This window comes from Mirounga leonina, unplaced genomic scaffold, assembly GCF_011800145.1.
Source record: "Mirounga leonina isolate KUSES-001 unplaced genomic scaffold, KU_Mleo_1.0 Mir_125, whole genome shotgun sequence".
Classification (NCBI taxonomy): domain Eukaryota; kingdom Metazoa; phylum Chordata; class Mammalia; order Carnivora; family Phocidae; genus Mirounga; species Mirounga leonina.
Window position 1 is genome coordinate 38567630 of NW_023270305.1, and position 26925 is coordinate 38594554.

Genomic DNA, 26925 nt, shown 5'->3' on the forward strand with positions numbered 1-26925 from the left:
AATTTGAATTCTGTACAACTCTTCCCTTTCTATATCCTTCCTTTCTACCTTCTTTTTCTGTCTCTAAAGGAAATGCAATATCCAAAAGGTTTTACCTCACTTCCTGTCTCCCAAGGTATTCACTTGTTTTCAGTGTGCTGTATAGGAACCAATAAGCTGTCAACAGCATTGCTTATTTCTGATCTTTCTTTCTTCATCTCCCATAGAACTTTTATTTATGTCTTGCTCTTTATTTTAGATTATAAGGAGGAATAGGTTAATTCAGGTAGAACACGTATCTGTACATTTATTTGCAATGCATTATTATTAATTGAAATCATAATTATTACATTCAAAATTGGATATTCATAGGCTTTTTTTAACAATGAGAAACAGCTTATTTTAATGACAGAATTATTTCTGGGAACAATGTATATTATAAATTTTTTGACAAATTAGGAGGAAGTGATTTTTTTTTTTAAGATTTTATTTATTTATTTGCCAGAGAGAGAGGGAGAGTACAAGCAGGGGGAGTGGCAGGCAGAGGGAGAAGCAGACTCCCCACTGAGCAGGGAGCCCGATGTGGGACTCGATCCCAGGACCCTGAGATCATGACCTGAGCCGAAGGCAGACGCTTAACCATCTGAGCCACCCAGGCGCCCCAGGATGAAATGATTTTAATTTGTTCCCAAGAATGTTTTATTAGCAGGCCCGTAATTAACAATCCTGGCATGATTCTTCATATTCATCATATGGTTCCACTTAGACGTGATTTACCTGTTAGATTCAGAAAAGACTTAGAGTGCTAGTTTCAACTGATTTAATATAAATGCTGGGGATTATCATTTAATTAAAATAAACAAGCCAACTAAACAGCACAACCAACCAAAGGAATTTGGACACAAGATAATTAACTCTACTTTTACATTATTATGTTAACCGGTATCCCCAAAGCATGATGGTGCTGACAAAACAAACAAAAACAAACAAAAAACATCGACTTCTAAATACACAATAAATTAATTGCAGTCCCCTTTCCCTGCAAAACTCACCACGCTATTGAATCAACATTGGATGTACCCACAGAGATAGTGCTATTTCCATCTCTTCAACACAACTACTTTTCCTCTTCCTAAATCAATAATCCAACAGTGAACATAGAGACACATGCAATTTCTACACATACAAATATTTTCAGATTAATTTTTTCCCAAGTGTTACTATCATTAGTAGAAAAGAAAGGAAATTGGCATTCTTGTCTTAGCTCTGCCACTAATTAGCTGCATCATTTTGAATAGTTTGCTTTATCAGTTTTTTTTTTCCTCCAACTGAATCAGAGGGTGTGTATTGCAGAGTATGAGCCATATATGTTTGACAACTATGTTAATGTGGTTGGCTCTAGTGTTTTAAAATGCTTTGAATTAGTTGTCAACATTTAAAAATTTAAGTTCTTCACTTAAATATCAGAATATCCGGCATTTTGCCCCTCTCTATGGATGGTTTCAACTTGATGTGGTGATTCCTCCCCAAGCCTGAAGTGACAGACCCCTCCTCCACTCCAGCCATTCACTGTATGTTGTCAACTTTATCTTCTGAGAACCTTTCCAATCTAATGTCCTCCTCATTCCTAAAGCATTGTCACTTGTCTGCATTATAGCAACAGGTCCCATCAAATTTTTTTTTGCTTTTAGTCTCTCCTTGTTCCAATCAAATGTGATTGCAACACAACAATTTAAAAAAGTGCTCTTTATTGGATTTAGGACAAATCTTAGATCACAGCACAGATAGAGGGACAGGCAGACAGAGGGACAGGGACACTGATTGCGGGTACTACCTGATTCCACACTGCTTCTGCCACCTCATTATCCCACATTCAACCTCCTTCCGGGGTCAGAAAACTATGTGGAGTTCCTGATCTTGGGAGGATCTCTTCCTTTGGGGTCCTTGTATATGCTGCTTATTCCCTCTAGCTGTATCACCCTTACTTCTGTCTTTCCCCAGTTAATTCTTAAAGGGATTGCAGTGTTCACTTCCTGTCTTTAACTTGAAGCGTCTGCTGCAGAATTAGGTCTTCCTCCTCTCTGGTGTTTGAGTACTGTGTGCATTCTTCAACCAGACTAGTTTATTAGGCTAATTACTTCAATGTCTTCTTTCCATTTATAAAATACTCAGTTGCAAAGACTTCATCTTCTTAGTCTTTAGTAGAGTTAGACACAACTGTCTCCTAAAACATTCCCCACCCTGCCCACAAAGGGGTCAGTAAGCCAACTGCACTGAAATCACTGGGAATTTGTCTCTATACCGAGCCTACTTTGCAAAAATCTCTGGAGGCAGGGCTCTGAATTCTTCATATTTTAAACAAATATATCAGGTTACCTTTATACCCATTGAAATTGAAGAACCACTGTCATAAATGATTATTTGTTGGATGAATATGTCTGTTCCAGCCTCTTTAGATGTATTCTTCAACTTATTTAATTGTGTGTTCAACTTAGTCTAATCATAGTTTTGCCATTTGCTTCATCCCACATGTATTTTCTTGATAATAACATTTGCTTTTTTTTTTTAAGATTTTTTTTTTTATTTATTTATTTGAGACAAAGAGAACGAGAGAGAGAGCACATGAGAGGGGGGAGGGTCAGAGGGAGAAGCAGGTTCCCTGCCGAGCAGGGAGCCCAATGAGGGACTCGATCCAGGGACTCCAGGATCATGACCTGAGCCGAAGGCAGTCGCTTAACCAACTGAGCCACCCAGGTGCCCCGATAATAACATTTTTATCAATCTAAATACTAGACTTATAAATCAATAGGTCCAGAACTAAATAAAGTATGTTGAAGAAGCTCCACCTGGAGAGAAACCTAGCTATAAATGCAAAGGTAATGTTGACAGCTTCTTAAAAAATAGATTACATGCAAAGCACTGAAAAATGAAATCTAACCAGTTAAACAGCTTCCTTGACTAAGGCTTCTTGAATTGATTTTAAGTTATTAAGTGCCAAGAAAGTATCACCTGTGTGATTAGTTTTGTGCAGGACCTCATTTAAATAGTTTCAAATTAACTGCGAGCACTTCAGTTACATGGGTATGGGATCTGTGTCAATCTCTTCTTAGTGCTATTATATCAAATTTATTTCCTCAGAATCCTTTAGAAAATTAGGAAGTGAAATGAAACTATTTGTGAGTGTCAATTGAAAAATGAACTACACATTTCATATTCCTCCTGCTTATTTTTCCCTGTACTTCTATCCCCCAAAAGTATTTAATTTTTATAATGCTATAGTACAATTTTATAACTAAAATCCAAGATAGTTCATAGTGGTGAAAAATGGAAAGTTTGACATAATAAAGATGAAAACTCTTCCTAATTATCAAGGATGTGGTTTTAATCCTGTTACAGGAGACTCAGGCTAGTAGACATGAATGATATCCTGTTCTCATGCCTCCTTCCAGTTGAATTACTGAGTAGACACATAATGCACACAAGATGGAATAGAGTGGAAGGAAGTCAGAAAAACCCTTGACAAGTGTTGGTTAAGATGCCGAGATCTAGAAAAAGACTGTGTTGGAGCAGGCCATTTAGACTTAGGCTTACGTAGGTATCCTTGGTCCTCTGTTTCGAATTTTAGAATACCTGGGTTCATTTGTGTCTGTAGAGATTCAGAGATGGCCATGTCCCAAGTTATTCTTTTAGCAACATGGAACTGGGAAGAGAAGGAAGTGATCATTTTTGAGTGGTGTGGGTTCGTTTTGTGGAGGGCGCTGATTCGAGTTATCATCTATATCTTCCCAGCCAGTAAATTCAGAGATGGACAGAGAGGATTCGAGGGTGCCATGTTACAAGGTGGGAATGGGAGCAGGCAGGATGAGTGGAAACAGAGAGGGAGAATGGCTTCTTGTATTTAAGACACTCAGTAGTAATCATAGCTCAATCATTGTCTAATATTTTAAATTATCTGATTAACATCTTCTCCTCCCTAAATGAAGAATATAGAAAGGAGATAGGTGGAAATGGCCATGGAATAGGAAAAGGCACTCATCAGTTCTCCTCACCTTACATACCCTGTTTCTTCTTCCTCCTCCAATTTTCATTTTCTCTTTACTCTTTGGACTCAGTGTTTAAGGCTATAGGCAAGAGAAATGAGACTCTCCCCTTCAAAGGAGGAGAAGAAAGCTATAGGGGGAGTCTGGCTTTCTTCTATATGAGGTTATTATTCAAATACTTAAGTTCCTTTACAATCTTCTGAAATCTCTTGAGAAAGACAGACCTATGCCCTCAAATCCCCCAGGTCAGGAATTCACCATGATTGTATTTCCCATCTCAAATTGTGCAGTCACAGCTGTCCAATCTGACTCTTTAGAGATCATACTGTGAGCCCAAATGAGAACATGATCCAGATTACAATGAAGCAGGCATTATAGTTGAGCACTATGGAGTTCTGCAAAATTCAATAGACCCCAAAGAGATATTAAAATCTAGACAAGAATTGTCCTTTTCCTCTCTTATACAATGTTCCCCAAATCAAAGTTCCCAGTTATGATTGCAAGAAACTTGGCATCACTCCACATTTACATAACTCAGAATGGCATCATAACAAATGGTAAGTATAGTCTATTTAGCAAGTCACCTAACCACTCTGCGCTTCTGCTCTCCCACCTGTAAAACAAGAATAATACTACAGGGAGAGTATGATGACCTAATACATGTGAGGTTCTTAGAACAATGCTGAGCATATTTTAAGTGTTTGCTAGTATAATTCTCTAAACAATCAGAGTAACAAATACCATACTTTTTCTGCCCTTCATGAGAGAAAACAAGGAAGAAGGAGGAAGTGGGCCCAGGTTTGGAAAAGAGTGGAAGCTTTCCCTCCACAGCTATCATATCATTGATTTTGAGCCCCATTATTTTCTATTGTTAGTACAAGGAAGTGCAGTTAGTAATAACGTATCCAATTGATCACATTAAATATATATGTATATCTATATACATATGCGTATGTGTGTCTATAAGACAATATTTTATTCTCATTTATTTTGAGGAGAAAAAGGACGTAAAGGAATAAGGAGAGTGAGAATAAGAATCATAAACGTGGACACCTTCTCCAGTCCTTTTCCCCATTAGAGAACATCAAGGAATGATAACTTTAAAATTCAAGCTGCAGAGATGAACAAAGTTACTTGAAAAAACAATATTTGATTTTCTTGATAACAAAATTAGAATGGTACAGATGCAAACTTATAAACTATTTCCTCCTAGGGATCTAGTTATTTTTGTTGTAGGCCAATGAATAATTTAAAAAGGCTAGGGAAGGTACTGTATGGATTATGAGTAATAATTTCATCATTGAAATAAAGGGCTGACCTCTACCAGAAGCCAGGTATGCTCAGCCCTTGCCCATCAGCTGGGGGTGTCTGTAGTTGAGCCACAGTGCAGGACGGGAGGTCAGAACATGCTGAACCATCCACATCACATCAGCTGATTCTCACGCAAAACCTTACTGACGGTGACAAAGGAGCTAATGCCACCTTCTGTGTAATATGGCACACGTCCTACTTCTTAGTCCCTTGAGAGTGGGTAAGAAATTAATTATAGAATGATTAAGGAAAGGGAACTTTTTCATAATTTGTTTTCTCTGTTTTGTACTGTTCTCCTGTTTCCCTGATGGTTCACTCATCTAATCTGCTCTTTAAATAAACAATGCCTCCTCTACTTCTTACATAAAAAGGAAAGTGTTTAAGAAATAAATTGTCCTAATACAGTGCTAACATTCCCACATTCAACATTAGTTGCCAAAACTTCTGTATGGAAATAGCTAAGTCCAACAACAATAGGACTATTGCCAACATTATTAAACTATGGTTGGTTCTGTTGTAGCGTGACATATGTGTACCTAAAAACCACTATGATATGCAAAATTGTGCAGTGAAATCCACAGGGCTTGTGGAAAGATGGAGTTAGGGGAACAACACTCAAAAACTCTGTCAGTGACATATTTTTAAAAATTATCATAGTAACCTAAAGTGCAGCACAGTTGCTGGGATTGAGCCCCGCATCGGGCTCCCTGCTCAGCCAGAAGCCGGAAGCCTGCTTCTCCTCTTCCCACTCCCCCTGCTTGTGTTCCCTCTCTCGCTGTGACTCTCTCTGTCAAATAAATAAATAAATAAATCTTTAAAAAAAAAGAAATGTACAAATACCATAATAAATATGGCAGATAAACTTGAAAAATACTTAAAGTTTGCTAATGGGACCTTTGAATGATTGGAGCTTATGGTTATTATACAATGATAGAAGGAGGGTGATTGAAATTAGACACCAGATGTGGACAGGCACAGTAATAGCAAAATGAATTGAGGTAACTGGGTGGACGTTTGATGTGCATTTATTTCCTACCTGGCTCTGTTAAGCTGGGTGCAGTTTTCTGCATTCTAGTGTTCTTGCAGACACAGTTGAACATACAAATTTTTATTTATATCTAGATACAAATACAAATACACCTGTCCTTATATATTTGCTTACATCATATATATAAATCATACATATGTACATATATGCATATCAATTGCCTTGAAACAAATTTACATTCTCAAAGCAATTGTTATGGTAAAACTGCATTTGGAAAAAAAAGCAATACGGTGTAGTAGAAGTATTTGGAGTTATTAAAGTATTGGAGAGTCTGATTAAAGATGTGAATCTTCTCCCATAAATATACACAAATGCATACATACATTAATGCACATTGTATATGCAGTAAGACTCCCATTCCATAGGATTTCTCCCTCTGGTGCCATGTTTTACAAGTTCTTTTGCATCACAAGTTTTTTATCTTTCAGCTTTGTTTCGTACTAGTTTTATTCATACTTTGGAAACTGTAAACTCTCAAATGACAAATGCTTCCTTCAGCAAAGAAATTTCAAACTTATTCCCAAATATGGTTTTATAAATTTGGGTACCTTTGTGAATCCCCAAAGCCTGAATTATTATTTCCATTGCTTTTCTATACCAGTAGAGGGGTGTGGCACTTTTTGCCAAATTTGGGTTACAGAGACTGCCAGAGTACTTTTTACACAGAAAAACTTCATTTTAGGGGGAAAGTTCATGTAACAGGGGCATCATGATTTTACAGTATCCATATTTAAAGTACTGTTTTGTTGTGGCTAAAGTCCAAACTCTGATTCTTGTTTACATCAATAAAATGAGAAAAACAGTATGGTTGATGTTAAATCTTAATGAAGCAAAAAAGGTGTGAGTTTCCATTGGAACTAGACCAAATTAGGCCCCCACAAAGGGCTAATTATTACAGTTTGCTAATGATACTAAGTTATTAGTAAGAATAACCAAACTATCTTATTCTCTTAATTTTCAATGTAAGATGTATGTTTTCTTGTTGAAGATGACCGGCTAATACTGTCATCACTGCAGATCAGTTGTAGAGCAATGGTTCTCAACCAGGGATCATTTTTGGCAATCTGGTCAGGGCTATTTGGCAATGTCTGGAGACATTGTCACAACTGAGGAATGGGATGTACAGCTAGTATCTATGGGGAGGACACTGGGGATGCTGCTAAACAGCCTGCAATGCACAGGACCAGCCTCCCACAGAAAAAGAATTTGATCCTGGGCACTAAGGTTATATGTATCAGTAGTGCTAAGATTGAAAAAAAACATGATGTGGAGGAAACATAACATTTTATTTACTTAAATAAACAAATAGATTATCACATGCTCCCTATAAGTATTCTATGATGATGATGCTGTTTTGTTTTGAAAGTGCTTATATTATGCTGCATATCAGTCCCAGAGGAACTCAGAACATATCACATATTTTCTGCTTGGTGACAACAACATCTCATTTGGCAAAATAAAATTAATAGTAATACTATTGATAGAAATAATTATTTTTACCAATTGCTTACCAGACACTGTTTTGAATAATATGCATGTTTTATTTCATTTAATTTTCAGAGTAGTCCATGGGATAAATTCAATTTTTTTTTTTTTTTTTTTTTTTTGCTGGTTTACATGTGAAGAAACTGAGAGATTAAATACCTGAGTCATACAGCTTGCAGTAGTAGAACCAGGAATGGGGAATGGAGATGCTTTATGAAGACATTTTTATAAATCTTAAAACTAAGGGACCACAAACTTATTGTAACTGTGCCAAATGTCATTTTGTTGGGGGTATAAAATTATACATTGCTATCCTGAGTACACTAAGGTTATTTCCAAATGTGCTTTGTTGAGGCTTCGGAAACAGTTAACTCAGCTCTACTACATTTTCATTCCATGTTATTTGTTACACAGTTTTCCAATTTTTCTTTCCATTGGAGCCATACTGCCTTTCTCTGAGACCTTTTATTAGACACCATCTCTCATGACACAGGGCTTTTGAGCATGTTATTATTTCTGATGATGATGATGATAATAATAAAAATAATAATAACAAGAGGAAGGAGGAGGAGGAGGCAGGAGAGGTGGAAGAATGAGGAGGAGGGCGTGAAGGAGGAGGAAGAAGAAGATAGAAGAGGTCGAGGAGCAGGAGGAGGAAAACAAGAAAAAAAACAAGAAGAGGGAGAAGAAGAGGTGGCAGTGAAAGAAGAAGAGAGGAGAAGGAAGAGGAAGAGAAGGAGGAGGAGGATACAAGTAGCTAACATATACTGAGTGAGCTCTTACTATGTTCCAGGAGCTGACCAAAGCAGTACACATGTATTACAAAACTTAATCCTCACAATGACCATAAGAGTGAGACTCTGTTAACGTGAACAACTAATGAACCCCCATGACTTCCATGGAGTCAAAACTTTTGGCTCAAACAGACCTTCACACAAATATCACTTTTTCAGGAATATCTTTTTTGACCTCTTTGACTTGGCTAAATCTACCTAACATACACCTTGAAATACAGTGTTCACATAGCATTGAGGACCAAATGCAATGCTGCTCACCACTGAATTCTGAGTTTCTAGTAGGGCCTGGAACACAGATACTATCAACAAGTATTTGCTCTATTAGTAATGTATACTTGATAGCAGAGTTTAAAGTACCTTAACACATTACTCAAACATTTTAATGTCTGCAGGCAGCATTGATAACAGAAGAGTTTGACACACATGCAGCTTTAAGGGAGGTTTTATAGAAAGCACTAATGTAATCACCATGCTACTTGGTAGGTGGTATCAGTCACAAATTTTTGTTTCTGGAAGATGAACAATTTTGAGTTGTGATATGTAAAATTTCTTCTTGCTTCCATCCAAATACATGAACTTATACTGAGTTTTAGGAAGTCTGAAATTATATCAATGATAGACTCACCATTATTTTGTATACTTCTCACAAAGAAAATGAAAATACAGCACGATGCTTTCTTGTCAGTTAGACTTGTATATTTTGCTTATTTAAATAATGCTTTTAGACTATTCACACAATGATATGCACATTGATAAAAGGAAAATATATGTGAAATAAATTGGTTATGTTATTTCTTTTTTTAAGATTTTATTTATTTATTTGAGAGAGAGAGAGCATGAGCAGGTGGGGGGCAGGGGCAGAGGGAGAGGGAGAAGCAGACTCTCCGCTGAGCAGGGATCCTGACACTGGGCTCAATCCCAGGACCTAGATAGAGATCATGACCTGAGCCAAAGGCAGATACTCAGCCAACTGAGCCACCCAGGCACCCCAAAATTGTTTATGTTATTTCTAAAACCTCTTCACATTTAATGCCCTGTTCTTCTGTATCAGATTTAAACCCACAGCCCTCTGTACCCATGTTTTTCCATATTCCATTGCTCTCTAGGACACTGAGAATGCTGGTAGTGAAGAGTTTCTGAAAATAATACTTAACAATTGTCTCTGTTTTGCTTGCTTGTTTTCTGGTTTTGTTTTGTTTTTCAAAGCTGATAATTTCTATTCTGAAATTTTCTTGATGATACTTTCTTGTTTTTAGTAGAAAGAAAACTTCTAGACAACAGTCAGGACTCATATCCCTACCTTAAATAGTCCTTAAATGGTTTATTGACTAAAACATTGAGACATTGAGCAGTTGCAGTTGTCTAGTTAAACAACCAGAAATAACTTATTCAAGCAACGAAAACTATGTCCAGCTTCCACTTAGTTGACTGTCATTTATAAGATGTAAATTTTTTTTTGCTTTGAAGGCTTATGAAATATATTTAGTGATTACATATGATCAGCTATGTGTCTAGCACCATAATAAACATTTATTTTTTAGTCATTATTTCTCACAACTCAAACCAGATAAGCTTATTATGTCCATTTTACAGGTGAGGAGAGACAGGCTCTGAGGGAGAAAGAGATTCGATTACTTGGCCAAAATAAAATACCTAGTAAAAATCTGACATTTAAACTCATTTGTAAAGCTGGATTAGTAAAAATGTTAACTAATTAAGTGATTGTGAGCATTAAATGAGACTAGTACTTAGCACAATACATGGGAAATAGTAAGTACCCAATGCATATTAACTATTTGTTTCATTCATTTATTCGGCAACTATTTTTTGAGCATCTGCATGTGGCAAGTTACTACTCAAGGCATTGGTATAATTAAAAAATAAAAATCATTGAAAAAAATCCAGTCCTTGCTCTCTTGAGCATTTATTCTAGTGGATTGTTGATAAAGTTTTGCCTTTTTAATTCCAAGGCCTTGATTTAAATAAATTATAACAGATCCCTTTCAGTTCAAGGTGAGATAGGTATGTTTAGGCATTAAATAGACTTTACACACATTTATTAAAGTATGAAAATTTGTTAAAGTCAACACAACCTCTTCATTGAGTTTGGGAGAGCACCTCTTAAGTTATATATGAAATGGCCAATCAGACTGTTCCATCAAAATATTACATTCATTCCTACAAATCCAAATCTATGTGACTAAGGAAGGAAAACACATCTAAATTTTCCTAGGGCATTGAAACTAAACTTATCTATAAGACTTTTGTTCCTGAGCAAGTTTGGTGTTTTGAAAATAATATGTAACAAAAGACAGTATATCCATTAGAAATAAATTATATTTGCACAGCTTTTGAAGGAATTAACTCAGAATTGGTTAATTAATTGGTAACTGCTGAACTGGTACAGATTTGAAAGCTTAAAAGACAGGAACTGCTAAGTTTTATATTATTTGACATTAACATTCTGAGCAATCAATGCCTCAAATAAAATTATTTTCATAGCAAATATTTAATTCCTTGGTAAACTCTGGAAGATAAGTTTATTCTTGATTTTTGTCCCATTGGACTCTGCAGTCCCTTGTGGTGCTATCTCACACATGATTTTCAATCCATTCTCGGGTCTGTTTATAGAATGCCCAATCTCATCCTTCTCTCCTTTGCCAGTGCCACATTACTTAAATTACTGTACTGCAGAATTACTTTTTATTTGATATGGAAGATACCACTTTTATATTTAGATGTACAGTATAATTTTTAAGAGCACAATCCCTGGGGATCTGCCAGCTTGGTTTGTTTTGTACTAGCTATGACATTCAAAATAATACTCAAATTTTCCCTATTTCATTTGCTTTATCGATAAAATGGAAATAATGATGTTGCCTTCCATGCAGTTTTGTTCTTAGGATTAAATGAGCTAATACATGTAAAATAGCATGTCACTGGCCTTTAGATACCATGTAGTATAGAAGTGTCATTATTGCCTCTATCATCATTACTTTTGCTATTTGAAGAAAGTCCATATCTTCCTTGACACCCCAATACTGTTAACTTCCACATATAATCCTGTTTGGATTCTGATTGCTGTTGCATTGAATTTAGAGATTGACTTTGGAAAATAGTAATCCTTAGAATAACAATCTTCTCATTAAATAGATTTTATTTCTTTTTTACTAGTTTCTTCCTCATGGATGGTTACTTTTTCCTTTAGCTCCTGAACTGAATGAAGATTTTTAGTTTTTCTTGTTAGACAACAGAATAATAAATAAAGACATAATTATGTCCGTATTTGGCTTTATTTGGCCATATTTGGCTTTATTCCATAACATGCAAATACAGTAGAAGAAGGAAGAAGAGGAAGAGGGAGAAAGGAAGGAGAAGGAGAGAAAGAAGAAAAATAAGAGCTTAGCATTGTAATTCTTTTTATATAGGACTGCTAGTAGCTTTAAGTTGAGTTATCTCTAATTTTTTCAACATCCTGGGTGCAGTCCTGGTTCTAATGCCCTTTTATAGGTTCAGCATCTTAGGTTTAAATGGGTCAAATAACCTTTTCAGTTTCATACCACTTTAGCCTGAGTCTGAAGATCATGAACTTAACACTACTCTGTCTTACCTCGTTACATTCTGAAGAGCCTGTAAGTGCATTTTGAGTTTTCTGCCATGGTAACTTTCAGGACTTCCTTAACTTCTACTTGACGGGATCACTTGGTCTATTTCCATTATTAAGTTCTGGTTCTATTGCATTAGGCCCATGCAAAAGGGTCTATATGTTTCATGCTTTTCAGAAAGTTTTGAGATTGTATCCTTGCTACAAATGAAACCTGCTTTTATAAAATATTCCAGGCTTCTTAGAATGAAGAAGTGTTTTCTATTCAAAGGGTTCACAGTTCGATTATGTATTTGTTTATACCTGTGCTAATAATAGCCCTTAGTTTCTGAGAATATTTCTTTAATTTCCATTTTTCTAATTATCATCAAGATAGAGAAAGTAGCTTTTAGGTTTCCTTGTACATTTAGTTCTACCCTTCCCGCAAAGTAAGCATTTTTTTTAAAATGCTGAGTTTTAAATTTACATTACTACGCTATTAATTTCTTTATTTTATAATCCATGTCAAGATCATTCTAGAACATTTTTATTCAGTGCTATAACAATATTTCACTCTACCAAAATACATAAATTTTGTTTATTTTGTAGTTTGGCAGTATAGTTTGTATATGTTGTAGATACACTGTGTGAACATTTCAGTCTTGGAAATAAGAATATATTCACTACAATCTGGAGATCTAGCTTTGTTGAATTTTCAGAAATTTAGTAAAAGATGTCATTTATACAATAATTGTGACATCAGTTACATGAATTTAAATCTCCATAACAACTTGGTAATAATCTTGCTAAGCATATAGAGTAGCTATACTTATAATGTGAGTTATTTATAATTAAAAAAATAATTCCAACATAGTTTCTCCATCACTCCCATTTGGAGGAAAATAAAAGGAAAATGGAATATTATAAGTGCTCAGTAAATATGTGCTCATATATTTCACTATTCAGGGGAGAAAAATATTTTAAAAGGTATTGAGATAATATTAAATGGTCCATAGAAACAAAAAAATCTAAAGTAGGTATTCATTAAATATTCTGGCCTTATGTTTTCTATCAAACACGATTCAATTAATTTTTGGAATGTACTTTTTAATGTTCTTTTTAATCACTTTGATAACTTTACAAGAGCAATGTTAATGTTTTACATTTATCTAGTGAGTTAAATGTCCCTACTAGAAGTATACTTTTTTCCAATTCAGTGAGTTTTCATTCTTTTATATGAAAAGGTTATACCCCAATTTCCTCAAAGCAATTTGGTTATTTTTAAATATACTTCTTTTCAAATATTGAGTGTAATAGCTTTAACATCATGGTTTAAAAAGTCATTGGGGTTGAGATAATACAATTACCTTGTTTTCTTGCATGAGTCAACAAATAGAGTTCATTAAAGAGTTGAATCTCCATATAATATGAAACTGTTGTGAAAAGCAAAGCATATTTCAAATTTCTCATGCTTGCCTGCTCAGAAGGGCATATTTGATAAGCTTGGCTTTTCATGTTCAAAAATACCATTGATATTGTTGATTTCTTTAACTATCCTAAACATCTTGCTTGGTCAAAAATTTATAAAAATCATCACGTTTAGTCAACTGGAAATGTAACATGCCAGTATTATTGAAAGGTCATCTCAATTAAGAGGGATACTCTTAGCAAAATTATTATACCCTGGGTTCTTTCTAATCAGATCACTGTCAAAACAGATAATCATTTTTTTTTCTTTCTAACCCTATAATTGTTATAGGGTTGATGTATGAGTTGTTAGTGTAGGTTAATTATATTAATATTTAAGTTGCTACACTATGTGTGGATTCTCAGGTGATAAAAAAAACAAACCTCTTTGTTGTAGCTGTACCAAGAACTGATTACAAGTTGCATTAAATTTGTGTCCTTAAACTTTGTTTGCTATTTTAAGAGATTAGAGAGTTGACAGAATGATTTGTCTATGCAAATAAAATACAACTTTCATAGCTAATATGTTACATACAGAAAATAGTTGAATATTATCATTATAGGACTAATAACAGAAAATGAAGCCTTGGTAAAATTGAAGGCATAATGTTTTTACTTCTTTTCTCTTTCACTATATTTCATCAACTATAGGTTGTATATTATGACATACACAATCCATCTAAAGATTTCTAGAGTACTTTTGTTTGTTCGTTTTTGTGCATGTCATTTCTGGAGGTAATGATCTCTGGGATAAACTAAGCTTTCTTCCATTGGTCTTAAATTTGCTTCTTCCATATCAGTATGTAACTCCTAATTTTTGTTTCACTTTTTATGGCATTATATAATTATATAAAATCAATTACATCAAGTGATATCATATACCTGATATAATTGATTTTATATAATTATCTAACAACCTTAACATTGATCTTTAAATACAGTTGATTTTCCTATTTCCTAAAGACAGATGACATTGCCTGGAGGCCAGGATATGTGTCATGGTAAATATTGTGTCTCTTACCACTTTGCAACATATTTGACTTAGTAAATAATGTGTAGCCTATGAATGATTTTAGTTCCTGTTGTTGGCATTCTTTCTTGTAGTAGTTCATAAAAATACAGAGCATGTTTTCATCACTTTGAAAGACAATTCGATAATTTTACTATTGCTTTTAGTATCTTTCCTTCAACACTCTATCTTGTTTGAAATTATCAGTCTCTTTTAATTACATATATTTTCACATAAATGGAGAGTCAAAACTACCTGGGAGGGATGTTCATGTGGCGGAAATAAAGGAATTCATAATGTACAGGCTTGATCAAACATCTCTGATAGTTCCATTGGTCCTTGATTTTTTTTCCCTTGTGGTTATGGTCAAGGTAAACACGGTTTTAGTCTCCTAGTTTTACAATTAAACAAATTTTGCTTTTATTGTTTTATTTTACCCATCTACTCACATTATATAAAGTGGATATTATGATTTGTATTTTAGAAATAAGAGACTGTGCATAGATAGGGTAATTGACCTGTCTAAAACTTTTTTAGCTGAGCAATAAAGCAACTCAGTTAAGGAATGGTTGAATAATAAAACTTGAAAACATGTCTTACGATGCAGTTTCTTTCCATGAATTGTAGAAATGTTTTCAACTCTTCTAATTACTTAGATTCAAGTTTTCAACATCAACTATAAGTTCATAAGAAATCTCAAAACTAGAATCAGGACAGCTGGTAAAGATCATGTGAGTGCCTCGTCAGCCACTTTAAATGTAAATCAGTGGTTCTTAACTAGGGGCCATTTTGCCTCCCAGGGGACATTTGACAATGTCTGAAAATATTTTTGATTGTTACAATGTGGGGTGGAGGCTCTATTTGCATCTAGTTGGTAAAAGCCAGGGATGCTGCTAAACATCCTACAATGTACAGGACATCTCAGAACAACAAATAATTATTTGGTTCAAAATTTCATAGTGCCAAGGCTAAGAATCCCTTAACTGGAGGTTCAGGTCCCTTGAGGTAGGGGGTGGACACAAAACCTTCAATTCAGCTTCAGCATATACATTAATTCACCAGTATCCCTGTCCTTCCTTCTGCTCAATATATGTTGTGGTATTTTGAAATGGAATTGTTATGAGTATACTTTGGTTTAATTCCTGATTCTACCACTAAATACTAACTTTGGGCAAGTCATAAACCTTATTTACCTTTAAAATGGGAATGCTGTACTAACAATTTATAAGTTGTGGAGTTGTTTTGAAGGTAAAATAATACAGGCAATGCACTGAACACCTAATTTGGACAGTGAGTGCTCAATACGTGGCAGCTACTGTGTTAATTTTGTGCATCTGTGACTTTGAAGATATATCAATTGTCTTGTACAAAATATTTAACTTTTTAAAAATAATTCTAATTCATTTCTTCCACCAGCTCTTTTTAGCCTGGTGGTGAAAGAAAATTATTCAATTTTTTGATAGACTCAAATAAGTCATTAGTTTCTTAACACAATAAGGGTGATTGTGTTCTTCCTTTGTTTCTAAAGTTGCATATAAGTTTCTGACTCACATTAAAGCTTCGGTTCTTGGTTATTTTGACTTATTTTGCAGTATCTTTACTTCCCTTCTGTTTGGCAAGAGCTATATCCCTCTGGCATTTGGAAGACACTGTTTCCAAATGGGCTTTGATAGAGCATCTTACTCTGCCTGTTCTATATCCTGACCTGGATGCTACTCTCTACAGCATGTGTCTTCTATAGGGAACTTCTGAATGTTATGCTATACCACTCTGTCTCTGTGGGAAGCCCAGTGGAATGTGTCTAGAAGCTCATCTAGACACAATAGACAGTTATGGTAACTTTATTGTTCTGACAACATACTCATGCACGGGAAACTCTGGAACCTCATGTTCATGCAGACTCATGAAACGAGGGTAAGGTACCTTCTGCTCTAGAGGGATTCTACCAAAACTTATCTAAGGATTTTACTGTTCTCTTTCCCATTAAGCTCAGACAAGGTTAGAAACACAAGGTAAAAGGCCATTTCTTGAGGAGCTTTTCCAAAGTTGACTTAATTCTTTTGTTCTTCTCATTGGTGCTTGCCATGTCTCAGTTCAAAGGGGGATAGAAAGAGGTTTATCTACTCATTTTATAGCTTTACAGTGCCTTAGAAGTTTCCTTCCGATACTGTTGTTTGTGTTAGCACTTTAGCTTTTGAAAATCCAGAAGCCAAGGAATTCTCTTTTTGGTTCTTAATGGCTTCCCGTAGTTGATGGTAATATGGAGAATTAAAAATACTCTTATTATGGAGAATTAAAAATGCATAGGTAAAGTTATTAAAGTATTATATAATCAGTATAATTTCCTTTTATTAGGGAGACAATCCACTTCATAATGAGAATTCTTTATAGGTATAGTGCTTGACTTTTAGAAGTTTAGGCATTCTTAGAGTCATTAACATTGGTGCAAGGTTGAGATGGAAGGTAATCTTCCTTTTGGCTCAGCAACTTGATTTGATTTCAGGATGGCATTGCTGATTCTGTTTGATCTTTTCCGGTTCTTGGTCCCTCAGAATATAATATTATAGCTTTCTATACATCCTATTTTTCTCATATTGCGTGTATAACTTTCTGTTCTTCTATTCTCTCCTATCCCATACTTCAGGAAATAAATGGGGGAGGCTTTCCTGAGTCCTTCATTGAATGCCTTTCCTCATGGTACAGGAAGAAGGCTCAGAAGTTCCCAGGGCATGAATAGATTTAAGAGATTTAATTCCCAGATAATACTATTTTCTAAAACTGACATACCTGAGAATTATCTCCTGGCTGCAGCTTTTTTTCACCCACCTCCTTTCTCACAATTTTCCCTCACCCATTTTACCGAAGAAAGATGCAGCTTTTACTCAGCTGCTGTCTTTCCACTGACAACAGCCATAAAAAAAAATGGGGGCACAAAAAAGGAGCACTTGAAGAATGTTTTACTTCTGAAAGACAGTTCAGTAGCAAAGCACAGAAAGTGTTAATAAGCACTGAAAGGGACAGAGTCTTATTTCATCCTAGACACATGCTTCTTGCTTATATCTAGGATGAAATAAGACTTTGCTTCTTTCAGTAGTGCTTACCAACAGTTTTTGGGTATATATGTGCCAAATATGTATTTATCTCTTTTTACTTTTTTTACTGAAGTATAATTAACATACAATGTTGTATTAGCTCAGGTGTATAATATATTGGTTTGACAATTCTATAAATTACTCAATGCTCACCATGGTAAGTGTAGTCACCAACAACACTATTACAACATTATTGATTATATTCCCTATGCTATACTTTTCATCTCCCTGGATTATTTCTAACTGAGAGTTTATATCTCTTAATCCCCTTTATCTCTTTAGCTCAACCTCCCATCCACCTCTCCTTTGGGAATCCCCAGGTTGTTTTCTACATTTAACAGTATCTTTTTTATTTGTTTGCTTTGTTTTGTTTTTAGATTCCATATATAAGTGAAATCATATGGTATTTGTCTTTAACTTATTTTATTTAGTATAATACCTTCTAGGTCCATCCATGTCATTGCAAATGGCATGCTCTCATTCCTTTTTATGGCTGAGTAATAGTTCAGTGTGTGTGTGTGTGTGTGTGTGTGTGTGTGTGTGTGTGTAAACACCACATCTCCACGTCTTTATCCATTCATCTATCAATGCATAGTTGGGTTGCTTTCATATCTTGGCAATTGTAAATAATGCTACAATAAATATAGGGGTGCATGTATCTCTCTTTTTTTTTAAAGATTTTATTTATTTATTTATTAGAGAGCAAGCAAGAGAGAAACAGCATGAGAGAGGAGAGGGTCAGAGGGAGAAGCAGGCTCCCCGCTGAGCCGGGAGCCCAATGTGGGACTCGATCCCAGGACCCTGGGATCATGACCTGAGCTGAAGGCAGTCGCCTAACCAACTGAGCCACCCAGGCACCCAGGGTGCATGTATCTCTTAATCTCTCTGTATCTTTACCTGCATAAGAATTAGAATTCATAGTAAGAAGGTTGTCATAAGGATATAAGCCATATGTTGATTTTCATTAAAAAAATAGTCTTGCTTTTTTCTGAGAAAAAGTTATCTAATTTGACTGAATGATTTGACAATGAGGACCAGCTTTTACCAGTATAGATGGTTTCTCTAAATTAATGAGATAAATTTGCCCCTTGTAAGTTTAATAAAAAATGAATTTAAAGGATATGCCATATACAATTTGCCTAAAAAAATACATCTTGAACATAAAATAATCTTAGATGTCAACTTAAAAAGTACAAGAGATTACCTAGTTTTCAAAGCCTTATGTGGATCATATGACCAAATTTTTGAAGGCCAATGCTTTAGAGAATTCTAAAATATCACTAGAATAAACTGGAAATATTAAGTGGTTACAGTAGCTTCCTGAAAGCCATTCTTTATGTAAGTGACCAACTGCAAGGTGATCCCATCTTATAACAACAATCAAAGTATCTCTCCCTGAATTAACTTAGCTTTATTTAGTGTTTTTGGAATTTTCATGTGCAAATTGCAAAGTTCATCTTCACCTAAATCTTGCAGTGATAGTTTAGAGAAATGTGTATGAAGGACAGACAATTATGTAGCAGAATATATATTTTTTAAGATTTTATTTATTGGGCACCTGGGTGGCTCAGTTGGTTAAACGACTGCCTTCGGCTCACGTCATGATCCTGGAGTCCCAGGATCGAGTCCTGCATCAGGCTCCCTGCTCAGCGGGGAGTCTGCTTCTCCCTCTGACCCTCCCCGTCTCATGTGCTCTCTCTCTCTCATTCTCTCTCTCAAATAAATAAAATTAAAAAAAAAGATTTTATTTATTTGTGTGTGTGAGAGAGAGAGAGAGATAGCAAGAGCATGAAGGGGGGGAGGGATAGAGGGAGAGAAGGAGAGGGAGAACCAGGCACCCCATGTGGCAGGATATTTTTTAATAGAAATGAATATTTTGTACTACTAATTAAATCTTAAACTTTCAAATATAACTCCTACATAATGTGTAGTTTGAAATTGCAGATAGAGAGAGATAGAGATAGATGGAGAGAGATAATAAATGGAGAATATGAACTAGGAAAAAACAAAACATTAACCAAATATTTCAAAACATTGGAACTGCTTTGAATACTAGGTATAAATTAGTAAGTACATTTGTTTCTTAATACAATAAATGTTTCCTTATCTGTACCAAATACAGATTTAATGAATATTTAATAACATTTCCTTCCTGATTCTAGGAAACTTGATATTTTCTACAAGGCTTCATTTGTCTTCATTACTCTATTTTCAAAGGAAGGCACGTATAACAGAAAAAGCAAAGTTTCTGGACCCAGAATTGGGGCATTTGTTTTTCCATGTGATCCTATATTTTGAATTAAAATAAAATGTTTAGTCGAGGTGTTTAATATACATATAGTAACCAAATTAGCTGGAAAAGGCAAGGCCCATTTATTGATTCATTCATCCATGTGTGATGACTTTACCAGTGAGCACCCACTCTATGGTGGTGTACATTAAAAATGAAATGAGACACAGTACATGTATTGCTGAATTTATACAAGGAACTCAATCATTATACTTGTGTCCTAGAAGTACAGAGTGGTTTACAAAATATTATAGAGCCCCAGAAGAGGAGCATCTGTTGGCATCAGAAATCCAGAGGAGTCCATGGTTAAGTGTTCAGGGAAACTGAGTTCTGCTTGATGAAGAGGTGTTTGCCAGAAGTGGAAATATCGGGAGACATTCCAGGTAGACAAAACAAAAATTCTAAATGCAAAAGTACATTGTATAAGAAAGTTTTATTTGTTTTTAGAAACCCTAAACAGTTTAGTATACCCAAGAAGTAGGTATATGGCCCAGGACTTGGACAGAAGTAGGGAGAGGTAGAGGATAAAGTTCCCAAAGTGTTAGGCAAAACAAGAAAAAATAATTTTAAAAATCATGGAAAGGCATTGAAATATTTCAAGTAAGGAAGTGGTAATATTGTATTTTTATTTTGTCAAAATCACAATAATAGTCTGGAGAGGGATGGATCTGCCTTTATGGAAAGAAAGGACAGTTGGGAGAGGTAAGAAGTAATAATAGCTGAACTAGAGTAGTGACAATGGGTGAGATAAAATATACAAGTTGAGACTACAAAAATAAAGTCTTCCAATTTAATAATTCAGTAAAAGTTGAATTAAGTGAGGAGGAAGCTAAAATGCCTCCTAAAGCATTGATGGTTTTGTACGAGACTATGTTAATGTTACTTCCTAAAATATAGAACATTAAAAAAATGACATGCTTTGGGAGACAAAGCAGTGAGCACAGTTTTGAATGCATAATTTATGACATTACTAAGGAATACCCAGATGGACATAATCATTCAATTGGAAATATGGCTGGATTTCAGAAGGGAGGTTTTCACTTCAAATAGCTCACCAGTGTACACCAGTATATCAGTACAACAATTAGCCAGCATTTATTTCTATTGTAAGTGACAGAAATCCAATTTAAATCAATGTAGAAAAAATAATTTTTCACTCATATACTATATGGGCTACTTCTAGGTACAGATTAATTGGGCACCCAAGATGCTGTGTTTCTTTATTCCCTCTGAGTTGGTTCCATCTTCAGGAAACATTTGAAGGTTGCCATCGGCTTCAGGCTTCTCTCAAACCATGACTACTATCTAGACCCCATATTTTCATGTCAACAAAACCCAAGAAAGATAGAATGCTTTTCTTTCCAAAAGCTCCACCAAACATCTCACATCACCTTTCTTCTGCTACTTGTTCTTTCCTGAACTGATAGCCATGGGCAGCGTACATGATTTGCTTGATTGCTGAAGGCTAATTTTGCCTCATTGAAGCTACATGCAGCATCATATTTATCTGGAAACACTTGGGCTAAAAGCAGAGATGGTGGCGGTTCCCCCAAGAAAAATGGGGATATGTTACCAAAGAAAGGGAATGGAATGCTGGCCATGGAAAAATAAGAACATTAAAGGAAAGAAAATGTAAGAAATATTACATATGGCAATTAAAGCTATAAGTTTGGAAGCAGATTACCTTGAATAATGTATAGGAAAGAAAAGCTTTAGTCATATGGTCTTCTAAGGAATTGCCAACATTTAAGAGGTCCATAGTGAGTGAAGTTTTGGGAAAGACTTTTTGAATGAAAGAGCATATTGTAAATCTTAGATCATTTTCCTGCATCAAAAATGATATCTCATAATCTCTTATGCCATATCTGGAATTGTTCTTTAAATGCTTTACTTCACACTTGCCCACACTGAAGCTCAGTTGCCATTTGTCTTACCCCACACGGATTCATGAGTTCTCTCTGCACTTTACTCCCACTGACTCAGCATTCCTTTGCTTAGAAGAGCTTGGGTAACTTACTGTGTACTCCCACTTTTAGGTTATTTATAAAAATCTTGAAATAAAATTACTGTCAAACCTGGGGAATGACATTGTTAAACTTTCCCACCCAGTAGTGAATTAATTTAGCTCTGTTCTTTTTCTCCTAATTGTGTCTACTCTTTATCCACAGGAATCAATATGTATTTGTTAAGTAGCACACTATGTGCTTAAAAGGACACCAGGGTTTGGGGGCATACTAATGAGCTTGAAGACATTAAAGAGATTCTACTTAATCACAAGGCAGTTAAACGTTATTTGCTTTTTTAACAGTTTCAATGAAACTTTGCTTAAGAGCATGCATTGGTTATGTCCACTGTTTTCCGTTCTTACTCTTCCATTAATGAAAGGCCTTATCTGTGTTTCCAATTAATAATACACAGGCCTACTTCAATTTTCTTCTCAGTTTTAAACACTTATCCAGTCAATACTGAAATTATTTGGAACCTATTTCTGAAAAATGTAGAAATTTCTTAGAATTATTCCTAAGAATGGGAATAGGAAATATTTTACTGTGGATTGAGTCCTTCTCCACCTATGTTATGGGAGTGATTCTCAAATGTGAAATTATGTACCAAGGCCAGTCTCTTGATGGCGATTTTAACAGACCAAAGTGAATGATAAATAATAAGGATGACAAGTAGTAACATTTTTATAATTAAAAAGCCTATCCTTATGTCTTTCTGATTTTTTTATGTTAATATAGCCCTCCTTTGCTGATGATGTGGTTATTGAAGGAGAAATGTAGCCATTTTGAATATCCATAGTTGGCAAGTGAAGAAGTTGGCAAATTTATGCTTGTCTTCCTTTCTTTTTTAAGCATTATATGATTTGTAATTTTCTAAACATTAGTAACATTGATTTATATGCCAATAAGCAAAGACTTTCATCTATGCAGCTGAGCTTTCACTTCAGGATCTAAGCAAAAACTATATATATCCAAAAACTACAGAGTGTTCTCCCTACTCTTCTTTCCCCATGGCAGACTGACAGCCATATCATATAATCTAAGGTAAAAATATATGTTAAATCAACAGTTTAACTACATAACTGCTTCACATGGAAGATTCATTTTCAAAACAGAGCTTAACTATCTCATACTGCTCTGAGAATTTTAACTTCAAACTACCAATAAAGGAAAATTTTCTCTGTATTCTATGCTGGTAGATCATTGTTGCATGCATTTATGTGTACATGGAAATGTGTACCTCTTTTCACTTTAGAAAAGAGGTTTCCAAGGGAAAAATAATTTAACTTGATAAATACATTAGTTAAGAAAAAGAGAGTATACATAAAGATAGTATTAAGGTAGGGATATATGACTTGAAAACATTTATTTTATTTTTTTAAACAAATATCTCTTAGATACTAACAAGGTCCCAAGCACTTTGCTAGATACTAGGAATAAATAAAACCAGATGTGGTCCCTGCTCTTATGGAACTTAACAAGGAATGGGAGACACAGGCATTTATCAATAGTCTTTTTTTTTTAAAGATTTTATTTATTTATTTGACAGAGAGATAGTGAGAGCAGGAACACAAGCAGGGGGAGTGGGAGAGGGAGAGGCAGGCTTCCCACGGAACAGGGAGCCCGATGTGGGACTCGATCCCAGGACCCTGGGATCATGACCTGAGCCAAAGGCAGATGCTTAACGACTGAGCCACCCAGGCGCCCTATCAATAGTCTTAAAAGGAAATAAATTTTTATAACTTTGAAAAGAGAAAAGATATCTATCTATATATGTATCTAAAGCTACATCTTTCTCTCTCTCTCGATAGATCTAGATCTAGATCTAGATATCTCTGGAGCAAATCTGAAGAATAAGTAGAAATTAATAAAACAAGACTAAAGAGAAACAGACTAATGTGAAAGGCCAGTTGATGGCCACAATGAAATGTTGCTAGGGGTAACTCAATGTTTCTAGGATAAAAGGGAAGCCCACCAGTGTTTTACTTGAATATCATTATCAGATTAATGTGATAAAAATACTGCTCTGATTGGGGCGCCTGGGTGGCTCAGTTAGTTAAGCAAATGCCTTAGGCTCAGGTCATGATCCCAGGATCCTGGGATTGAGCCCTGCACCTGGCTCCCTGCTCAGTAAGGAGTCTCTCCCTCTCCCTCTGTCCACCCCCCCACACACACACACACTCATGCTTTCTCTCTCTCAAATAGATAAATAAAATCTAAAAAAATCCCCCAAAACAAAAAAAAACTGCTCTGGTTGAATGTAAAGAGTAGACTGTAGGGAAGCCAGAGTTATGTATGTGGGTAAATGATTAGGTCTCTATTGTGGATATTAAGGACAGAGATAATGGTAGATTGGACTAAAAATAGTGTTAGCAATAGAAATGTTCAGAAGTAAATGAGCTTGAATAACATTTAACAGGTGTATTTGAGAGGATTTTTGATGAATTGGATAGAAAAAATAAGGAGATGGATATAATGGTTAACTCTTAACTACTGACTTGAGTAATTAGATGTTGAGGGGTTCCAATCCATGAGAAAACAAGGTTTGAAAGGAGACATACATGGACCATGTAGAGATCATATGCCTTTGAATTTGTCAAGGAAGCAGTGGATATAGATGTCTAGAGTTAAGAGTGAGATTTGGCCTAGAGATATGAATTTATTGAGTCTCTGCTTATATGTCAATTGGTATGTATGTTATTACTGTGATTATCTAGGGGAATAGCATATTGTGAAAAGAAGACAGATTTTTAGACCGAGTCTTAAGGAATTCGCATTAGTAGAGAAGGTAAGACCTCAAAGAAGGCATAGAATAGATAGTCTAACATAAGACAAGAAACAGAAAAGAGGAATGACCAGGAAGACAAGGGAAAATATGTTAACAAAAGTGAATGCTGTTTAGAGGCCAATAATATGATGGCTGGAAAATAGCTGATGGATTTAAAAAATAGGTTTGATTGGTGACCATCATGAACAATTTTAAAGTAGTGTGATGGACTAAACTTATGACTAAGCTGAAAATGAAGAGAGTGAATATAGACAGCTTTTACAAGAAGTTTAACTATGAAACTAGAAGATCTCTAACTTAATCCTTACTTTTCAGACATTGTGTTACGCTGAACAAATATAAACAAGAAAAAGAAAAACCTAAGAAATGTAAATGAAAATATTTGAAGATTACTAAATGCTAAAATTTTCACTGTATGAGTGCAGTTTTATTTAGCACAGGTCTTTTTGTAATTTGCATACGTTTTTAATAGACACCATGCTTAATCATCCTCAAGAATCTGCCACTGTGATTCAAACATATTTCATATTCCATTTAAAATATCAAGCATCTAAAATAAAAAAGAATATATTAGTTCACTTCCTGGAGCTTTGAGATGTTTTAATAAGAACAACTAACACTAATAATGGACTCATTAACATTTGCCTCTGCCATCTATAGGCATCCCTGGGTCTATAGGCAAATATAGTATGACTTCCACCAATACTGTGTATGTAATTAAGGCAGAAATGTCCTCAAGTTTATAGCAAGTGCCCCAAACATTTGTTTGTTCTGATGCATTTTCAGTTGAATAATCTCATGATATTCATATCAATAGAGATGGCAATTTATACAGTCATCTCTAAGGCATTGTTTAATGGGATCTGAAATTTTTCCTTTACTGAAGTATTGCACCCATCTGAAAATTGCTAACAGAGAATCACACATTGTAAAATATACATTCCATTGGGATAGGGAACTGGTTTTGGTTAAAATAAAAATATTCTATCAGAGAATAATGAACTACCTCATGTCTACTTTTAATGCTTTGGTACTGAAGAGTTTATCCAATCCTATCCCAACTGACAGTAAGCTTATATCAGCTCATTACATAATGAGACATATCATGAGAACTTTTAAAGGTCAAGGAGTAGAACAAAAGGTCTTGAGCTATAGCACCATCTTTAGAGGATAGATGGAAGAACATCCCTTCAAAGATTATTTTTTCCTCAAATTCAACTTTACAGTGATTGCTTATTTTATTGAAAGCAACAAACCAAAACATAGAATGCTTCTTATGTGCCCAGCAGTGTGCCAAGTTTGTGTGAATGCTAAAGGCTAGAACGTTACATCAAACTAGGCTATTTAACTTTATATTTCCAATTCAAATTCAGGAACTTCAGGATTTTAACTTAATTTTTAATCTTACACTTGTATCTCTTTTCTCTACTGCTGCAAATCCCAATAACAAATGATATCCACATAGTCACTTGTTTGCTTTATACCCATAGTAGGACAAATTCTAATGTTTTCCTTTAATCTTCACCTCCACGTAGTCATGCCCTAGTGTCATCCCATCCTCTTGAATGTGGGCTGAACCCAGTGAGTCACTGCTAGTGAATAGAATTCAGAAAAAGTGATGTGATGTCACTTCCAAGATTAGGTTACAAAGAGTATGACTTCTGTCTTATTGGCTTTCTCTAGTTTTCTTGCTGGTTTGCTCTGAGAGAATTATCTGCTCTATTATTAGCTGGCCTATGGTGAGGATCACATGGCAAGAAATGAGGAAGACCTCCCACTAACAGCCTGAGAGAAACAGAGGTCCTCAATACAAAAGGCAAGGAGGAATTAAATCCTGCCAACAACCACGTCAGTGAGCTAGGAAACAGAGAGATTTTAATACAGCACATGCAACCTAGTCTCAAAAGGTGTGTGTGTATATATGTATCCTTGCCACCAACAATTTGAATATTTAAAATGTATTCAAAATAGTTAAAAGTTTCCTGGTCATTTATTTATTTTTTATTTTTTATTTATTTTTTATTTTTTTAAAG